The 9,055-nt window shown below is 49.8% G+C and overlaps 1 non-coding gene across 1 annotated transcript; it reads left to right on the top strand.

Moving 5' to 3' along the window:
• The first annotated feature begins 8,630 nt into the window (after positions 1 to 8,630).
• On the top strand, positions 8,631 to 8,785 carry LOC131292695 (5.8S ribosomal RNA). Its single transcript, XR_009190306.1, has one exon. It is a non-coding gene; the product is annotated as a 5.8S ribosomal RNA (ribosomal RNA).
• The last annotated feature ends 270 nt before the right edge of the window (positions 8,786 to 9,055 follow it).

Genomic DNA, 9,055 nt, shown 5'->3' with positions numbered 1-9,055 from the left:
GTTACTTGGATAACTGTGGAAAATCTAGAGCTAATACATGCAACATGCCAGGACCCTCGCGGGAACTGGTGCACTTATTAGTCAAACCAATCGCGGGTTCTCCGTGTCATTGAGTTGAAGTCTGGATAATGATGCTGATCGTATGGTCTCGCACCGACGACAGATCTCGCAAATATCTGCCCTATCAACTATGGATGGTAGTATAGAGGACTACCATGGTTGCAACGGGTAACGGGGAATCAGGGTTCGATTCCGGAGAGGGAGCCTGAGAAATGGCTACCACATCCAAGGAAGGCAGCAGGCGCGTAAATTACCCAATCCCGGGACGGGGAGGTAGTGACGAGAAATAACAATATGAAACTCTTTAATGATGTTTCATAATTGGAATGAGTAGAGCATAAATCCTTCTACGAGGATCAAGTGGAGGGCAAGTCTGGTGCCAGCAGCCGCGGTAATTCCAGCTCCACTAGCGTATATTAAAATTGTTGCGGTTAAAACGTTCGAAGTTGATACTTGTCCAACACAGTCCGGCTCCGCCGACCCGGTCAACCCGTGGTCGGTGGGCCAAGTCGGAATCTGGTTGCGACTCAATGGTGTGGTAGGGCACCAAGTCTGTGTCATGGTGTGCCCTTCAACGGGTGCAAGTGTAACATAGAGCTCGACCGCTCACGTTTACCTTGAACAAATTAGAGTGCTTAAAGCAGGGTGCCCAAACGCCCTAGAATAATCTTGCATGGAATAATGGAATACGACCTTGGTCTAATCTTTCATTGGTTTGTACTCAGACCGGAGGTAATGATTAACAGAAGTAGTTGGGGACACTAGTATTACGGCGCGAGAGGTGAAATTCGTAGACCGTCGTAAGACTAACTAAAGCGAAGGCATTTGTCAAGGATGCTTTCTTTAATCAAGAACGAAAGTTAGAGGATCGAAGGCGATTAGATACCGCCCTAGTTCTAACCGTAAACGATGCCAACTAGCAATTGGGAGACGCTACAACCAGGTGCTCTCAGTAGCTTCCGGGAAACCAAAGTCAGGTTCCGGGGGAAGTATGGTTGCAAAGTTGAAACTTAAAGGAATTGACGGAAGGGCACCACAATGAAATGGAGCTTGTTGGGCTCGCAGTCATTGCGGGGTCACTCCGGTCAAACGGTGTGACGGCGTGAACGCCTGGAATACTGGCCTCCTCGTGGCGCCACTGGACCCCCTAGCAGCAAGGGGTGACCAACAGAGATCCGGGTGGGAGGGGTACCCGACCTCCCGTGCACTATCAGGGTGATGACCCCGTTGGGCCGGGGTTATGGTAGTGTGCCGCAGACGGAACGGGCCTTGTAAGGTGTCTTTAATCCTGGTTTTAGATACCTAGCCCTCTGGTCTGTTTAGCCTCTCCGAGTGAGGGAGGTTAGGATGGACCCTATGTCAGCGGACAGGACCGCGAAGACATAGGGAGTGTTACGGAAGGGATTCACTCTCCTGGAAGTTTCACGAAAAGTCGCAGAAGTCAAAGTCCCGATGTGCTCTGTCGCCTCCCGGGGCGCAGGACTGAGACCGATGCGCAGGCCGCGAGTGGACGTTCGGATACGAAGGAGTTGGTGGTGCTTCTCCTGGGGTTGCTGGCGGGCGAGTATGATGGGATGGTCACATCGAAAGCCATGACCAGCAGCAGAACGGACGACGCTTGCGGCACAGGCGGGCACGTAAGTGCAGGCGCTAAGGCGCACAGTAGGAAGGTGACGGAAAGGTCTATGGGGCGACTTGCCATACGTCGATAGGGGATGCACCGGTGAGCGTTGGCACCAAGGTGGTACCTTTGCGACAATTGTCTCGTCAAACCGGAGACCAGACTGTCAAGGGCCTGGCACAAGACCAGCCAGGCCAAAGGAAGCACCAGCGGGTGCAGAACGAGTGAGGGCAGGACAGGCTATGGGGCGACTTGGGATTTGTCGGTAAGGGATCCATCGGTAAAGGGTCGCCGGTGATAACTATGCGATAATGACCAAGTCAATCCAGAAACCTGAACTGTCAAGGGCCTGGCACAACATCGGCCAGGCCAAGTGGACGAGGGCAAGTCCGACATAGACGCGACAAAGGATTGGTTGACGTAGGGCGCCGAGGATTCCCGACCAAGGCAACCAAGTCTTCCATGACTAAGTCAAGTCAGACGTTGGACGACCTCAGGGAGAAGGGAACAAGACCGGATACTTAAGGTTTGTGATGCTTTGGGGAGGGATGCACCGGGGGTTGTTCCTCACCCGCCAATCGCGGTACCTAACCATCGCTGAACAACCTTTAGGACACCGGCCGAGTTCAGGGCCTTGTACATTCCAAACAGGCCACAGGGGACGGCACGTAGACTGAGCAGGAGCTTGGTTTTGCGGGCCAGCACGAGTAACATCAAGAAGTGTCAGATATCGGAGACCCAGCACGTAGACGAGGCAGGAGCCTAGTTTTGCGGGCTGACGCATCCGCATGATATTTGAACCTTAGTGCAAGTCCCATTTACGGGATTTTAGGAGGTAGTGGTGTCATGTAAGTCAGCTGTCGGATCGATCTTCTGAGCCGCTTAAGTTGCATTGCGCCGAGTCCGTCTCCTTAGGCTTGGGAAATAGCCCCTGGTAGTCAGGGTAGTACCTGTTAGACCTTTGGCGACACGCGCTTTCACCCTTCAGGAGTTAGTTGCGTGCCACAGCGTCCGTAAACTGTGATTTTATCCTAGGGACAGATGCCTCTTCCGTCATCGCTTCTACCGTGTAGGTGCACAGCGTGACGGAAGGTGAAAGGCTCAGAGGAGGGAGTAATGTTGGTCATGGTCCCTCGGGGCCAAGGCCAATGTGAACCCTCGTCCAAAAAAAAAAAAAAAATGAAATGGAGCTTGCGGTTCAATTTGACTCAACACGGGAAAACTTACCAGGTCCGAACTTATGGAGGTGAGACAGATTAATAGCTCTTTCTCAAATTTAAGGGTAGTGGTGCATGGCCGTTCTTAGTTCGTGGATTGATTTGTCTGGTTAATTCCGATAACGAACGTGACTCACATATGCTAACTAGAACGCAGTCAGCGTTAATGCGTCGATGCCGATTGGAACGGGTTAGGACCTTTCGGTGGAGTATGACCTGACACCTTCGCTGTTCGTGTGCGCAAGTGCACTTACGGTACGCTGCTTAGCAGGACAATTTGTGTTTAGCAAAATGAGATCGAGCGATAACAGGTCCGTGATGCCCTTAGATGTTCTGGGCTACACGCGTGCTACAATGTGGGTAGCAGCGTGTCTCCTATTCCGAGAGGAACGGGAAATCACTCAAATACTCACTTAGTAGGGATTATGGATTGCAATGGTCCATATGAACTCGGAACTTCTAGTAAGTGCTGGTCATCAGCCAGCGTTGAATACGTCCCTGCCCTTTGTACACACCGCCCGTCGCTACTACCGATGGATTATTTAGTGAGGTCTTTGGAGATGATCGTTCGCTGGATCCTCGTGAACCGCGTCTGCTTTATCGAAGTTGACCGAACTTGATGATTTAGAGGAAGTAAAAGTCGTAACAAGGTTTCCGTAGGTGAACCTGCGGAAGGATCATTAGTGGCCAAGTGATCCTTCCAGAAGTCCGAACCTGCGGGTTGAGACTTCGGCACAAGTTGCCATATGATAATTGACGAAACACTATAGAAGTCCGAACCTGCGGGTTGAGACTTCGGCACAAGTTGCCATATGAACATTGACGAAACACTATGAAGTCCGAACCTGCGGGTTGAGACTTAGGCACAAGTTGCCTTATACATGACTTCGAACAAATACACAAGTCCGAACCTGCGGGTTGAGACTTAGGCACAAGTTGCCTTATACATGACTTCGAACAAATACACAAGTCCGAACCTGCGGGTTGAGACTTAGGCACAAGTTGCCATATGAAAGTTGACGAAACACTAACAAGTCCGAACCTGCGGGTTGAGACTTAGGCACACGTTGCCTTATACATGACTTCGAACAAATACACAAGTCCGAACCTGCGGGTTGAGACTTAGGCACAAGTTGCCTTATACATACATTGGCCAAATAAACAGAAGTCCGAACCTGCGGGTTGAGACTTAGGCACAAGTTGCCATATTATATTCGATCAAACACTAAGTAGTCCGAACCTGCGGGTTGAGACTCAAGACCGTAACAAGATGTCACTATACAAGTCCGAACCTAAGGGTTGAGACTTAATGCGATCTAGATACCAAGTTGACATCCAATACCTGTTGAGCAAAACCAAAGATTCCCTGTTCTCGAATGATTACACTATATAACAGGGAATCTTGAAGAAATCAAGCAAGCGTGAAACAAAGTCATCACTTGGGCATGCTCGATAGCCAACCACATGACCTTAACCTAAGAGAGCATGCAAACCACATGATACCTATAAACGATTAACCCGCCCTAGTTCAATCGTTCACCAAGTGATGACTTCAGTATGGCTAAGAGAAAAACTTTTAAATGGGAAAAACTCTAAGTCCGAACCTCCGGGTTGAGACTTCCGCGTAGGAGGTGCGCCCACCTCCTATCCGAAAGATGATGAATCAGGGGTGTTCGGTCAGCAATGGTCGGATACCCCGTCGTAGTCCAACTATGACAATCAAAGTCAAGACCTCCGGGTTGAGACTTTCCGCGAGTACAAGCATAAAGGAACACGGACCAAGCCGTACCGAGAGAATCGGTACTAGAGCCCTCGTGGTTCTACATTGAGAGAGCCCTCGTGGTTCTCATTAGGGGCTTTATGCAAGTCGTACTCAATACTGTGGTGTGAAGTATAAAGTATAGTCTTCGCCTGGTCCACGCTGCTTCGGCGGTCCTGGGTAAGATAGTTCATTCTAGCTTGCCCTATAGTGGAATGAGGACACTTAATGCTTCGTCTTTTAGCGGCGGCTAGACTCCTCCTCACGGGGAACGAGTTGACGCACACAGCGGCGGCTTACGCACTATGGCAATCATGGATGCCTGAAGATTCCGTGAAGTTCTCCCCTGGTCCACGCTGCCTCGGCAGTCCTGGGTAAAATGGAATATTTCCAGCTTGCCCTATAGTGGAAGAGGACTATCCAACAATATAAAGTCAAGACCTCCGGGTTGAGACTTTCCGCGTCGGTGGTGTCGCGCACCGCCTATCCGAAAGATGGTGTAACAGGGGTGTTCGATCAGCAATGGTCGGATGCCCCGTCATAGTCCAACTATGACAACCAAAGTCAAGACCTCCGGGTTGAGACTTTCCGCGTCCGGAGGTACGCGTACCGCCTACCCGAAAGATGGTGTGCTTCTGGGGTATTCGATGAGTCGGATACCCCGTCGTAGTCCAACTATGACAATCAAAGTCAAGACCTCCGGGTTGAGACTTCCGCGTCCGGAGGTACGCGTACCGCCTACCCGAAAGATGGTGTGCTTCTGGGGTATTCGATGAGTCGGATACCCCGTCGTAGTCCAACTATGACAATCAAAGTCAAGACCTCCGGGTTGAGACTTCCGCGTCCGGAGGTACGCGTACCGCCTACCCGAAAGATGGTGTGCTTCTGGGGTATTCGATGAGTCGGATACCCCGTCGTAGTCCAACTATGACAATCAAAGTCAAGACCTCCGGGTTGAGACTTCCGCGTCCGGAGGTACGCGTACCGCCTACCCGAAAGATGGTGAATCAGGGGTGTTCGATCAGCAATGGTCGGATGCCCCGTCGTAGTCCAACTATGACAATCAAAGTCAAGACCTCCGGGTTGAGACTTTCTAAGAGTACAAGCATAAAGGAACACGGACCAAGCCGTACCGAGAGAATCGGTACTAGAGCCCTCGTGGTTCTACATTGAGAGAGCCCTCGTGGTTCTCATTAGGGGCTTTATGCAAGTCGTACTCAATACTGTGGTGTGAAGTATAAAGTATAGAGTCCTCCACTGGTCCACGCTGCTCCGGCGGTCCTGGGTAAGATAGTTCATTCTAGCTTGCCCTATGTGGAAGAGGACTCAATACCCTACCTGTTGAGCTTGAAACAAAGTCATCACTTGGGCATGCTCATATTGCCATACAATATTCCATTATCTACTAATGAGCATGCAGCTATATGATTATAACCTGTAAACGATTACCCCGCCGTAGTTCAGCGCTTCAACCAAGTGATGACTTCAGTATGGCTAGTGTGTGAAGTATAAAGTATAGTCCTCCCCTGGTCCACACTGCTTCGGCGGTCCTGGGTAAGATAGTTAGTTCTAGCTTGCCCTATGTGGAAGAGGACACCATACTTAATACTGTGGTGTAATGAACAAAGTATAGTCCTCCACTGGTCCACGCTGCTTTGCAGTCCTGGGTAAGATAGTTAATTCTAGCTTGCCCTATGTGGAAGAGGGCATACAAGACAAAGTATAGTTCTCCCCTGGTCCACGCTGCTCCGGCTGTCCTGGGTAAGATAGTTAATTCTAGCTTGCCCTATGTGGAAGAGGACATAATACTCTACCTGTTGAGCTTTAAACAAAGTCATCACTTGGGCATGCTCTATAGCCAACCACATGACATTAACCTAAGAGAGCATGCAGCGTATTATCCCAATGCAAAGTAAACGATAGACTCGCCCTAGTTCAGTGCTTCAACCAAGTGATGACTTCAATATGGCTAGTGTGTGAAGTATAAAGTATAGTCCTCCCCTGGTCCACACTGCTTCGGCGGTCCTGGGTAAGATAGTTAGTTCTAGCTTGCCCTATGTGGAAGAGGACACCATACTTAATACTGTGGTGTAATGAACAAAGTATAGTCCTCCACTGGTCCACGCTGCTCCGGCGGTCCTGGGTAAGATAGTTCATTCTAGCTTGCCCTATGTGGAAGAGGGCATACATGAACCAAGAACGAAGGTTATGATCGAGGAATGATTCGACAACTAACCGATGGTATGAAATGTGAAGAATTCAAGCAAGCACACAATCAAGTCATCACTTGGGCATGCTCGATAGCCAACCTCATGACATTAACCTAGTAGAGCATGCGAAAACCAATATATATGTAAACGATGCCCCTCCCTAGTTCAGCGCTTCAACCAAGTGATGACTTCAGAATGGCTAAATCAAATCGGTTCAAAACATACCATCGGTACCCTATTGAAACACACAAGTCGATATCAAACCTCATGATTGTGTAGTCCTCCACTGGTCCACACTGCTCCGGCGGTCCTGGGTAAGATAGTTCATTCTAGCTTGCCCTATGTGGAAGAGGGCACATTACTCAATACTGTGGTGTTATGAACAAAGTATAGTCCTCCACTGGTCCACGCTGCTTCGGCGGTCCTGGGTAAGATAGTTAGTTCTAGCTTGCCCTATGTGGAAGAGGGCATACAAGACAAAGTATAGTTCTCCCCTGGTCCACGCTGCTTCGGCGGTCCTGGGTAAGATAGTTAATTCTAGCTTGCCCTATGTGGAAGAGAGCATACATGAACCAAGAACGAAGGTTATGATCGAGGAATGATTCGACAACTAACCGATGGTATGAAATGTGAAGAATTCAAGCAAGCACACAATCAAGTCATCACTTGGGCATGCTCGATAGCCAACCTCATGACATTAACCTAGTAGAGCATGCGAAAACCAATATATATGTAAACGATGCCTCCCTAGTTCAGCGCTTCAACCAAGTGATGACTTCAGAATGGCTAAATCAAATCGGTTCAAACCATACCATCGGTATCCTATTGAAACACACAAGTCGATATCAAACCTCATGATTGTGTAGTCCTCCACTGGTCCACGCCGCTTCGGCCGTCCTGGGTAAAATGGAACATTCCAGCTTGCCCTATGTGGAAGAGGGCACATTACTCAATACTGCGGTGTGAAGTATAAAGTTCAGTTCTCCCCTGGTCCACGCTGCTTCGGCGGTCCTGGGTAAGATAGTTCATTCTAGCTTGCCCTATGTGGAAGAGGACACTTCATACTTCGTCTCTAAGCGGCGGCTTGACTCCTCCCTACGGGGAACGGGTTTACGCGCACAGCGGCGGCTTACGCACTATGGCAGTCATGGATGCCTTACGTTTCTATGAAAAGTGTGTTCCTCCCCTGGTCCACGCTGCTTCGGCAGTCCTGGGTAAGATAGTTAGTTCTAGCTTGCCCTATGTGGAAGAGGACACGTAGACTTACTGTGGTGTGAAGCATAAAGTTCAGTTCTCCCCTGGTCCACGCCGCTTCGGCCGTCCTGGGTAAAATGGATTCATCCAGCTTGCCCTATGTGGAATGAGGACACTTTATGCTTCGTCTCTAAGCGGCGGCTTGCTCCTCCCTACGGGGAACGGGTATACGCGCACAGCGGCGGCTTACGTTATGGCAGTCATGGATGCCTTACGTTTCCATGAAAAGTGTGTTCCTCCCCTGGTCCACGCTGCTTCGGCAGTCCTGAGTAAGATAGTTAGTTCTAGCTTGCCCTATGTGGAAGAGGACACGTAGACTTACTGTGGTGTGAAGTATAAGGTTCAGTTCTCCCCTGGTCCACGCCGCTTCGGCCGTCCTGGGTAAAATGGATTCATCCAGCTTGCCCTATGTGGAATGAGGACACTTTATGCTTCGTCTCTAAGCGGCGGCTTGCTCCTCCCTACGGGGAACGGGTATACGCGCACAGCGGCGGCTTACGCAAGTTAGTCACCCTCGGCAGTGGATCACTCGGCTCATGGATCGATGAAGACCGCAGCTAACTGCGCGTCATAATGTGAACTGCAGGACACATGAACATTGATAAGTTGAACGCATATTGCACGTCGTGGGAACCTACCATGATGTACAGATGACTGAGCGCTTATATTTGAGAAATGTATCGCATACATTTAACTACGCCGTGACACCCGTCACGAGACGTGCACCATGATGTTAACTAGGGTCGCGACGACCCGCTAGCATTAAAGAACCCGTGGTTTACAATATACTGGCATTGGAATTCGAAGTATTTAGAGCGTCCGTGTTCCCGCGTGAGGCGGAAGTACGAGGAGAAGGCGTGCTTGTGGTGTCTGTGGTGGTGTTTACTGATGTCTAGCTTCAGCTTATTTATTTATTTAAATAGAAGCGAAGATG

Source organism: Anopheles ziemanni (assembly GCF_943734765.1).
Source record: "Anopheles ziemanni chromosome X unlocalized genomic scaffold, idAnoZiCoDA_A2_x.2 X_unloc_9, whole genome shotgun sequence".
Classification (NCBI taxonomy): domain Eukaryota; kingdom Metazoa; phylum Arthropoda; class Insecta; order Diptera; family Culicidae; genus Anopheles; species Anopheles ziemanni.
This window is presented reverse-complemented; position numbering and strand designations above follow the sequence as displayed.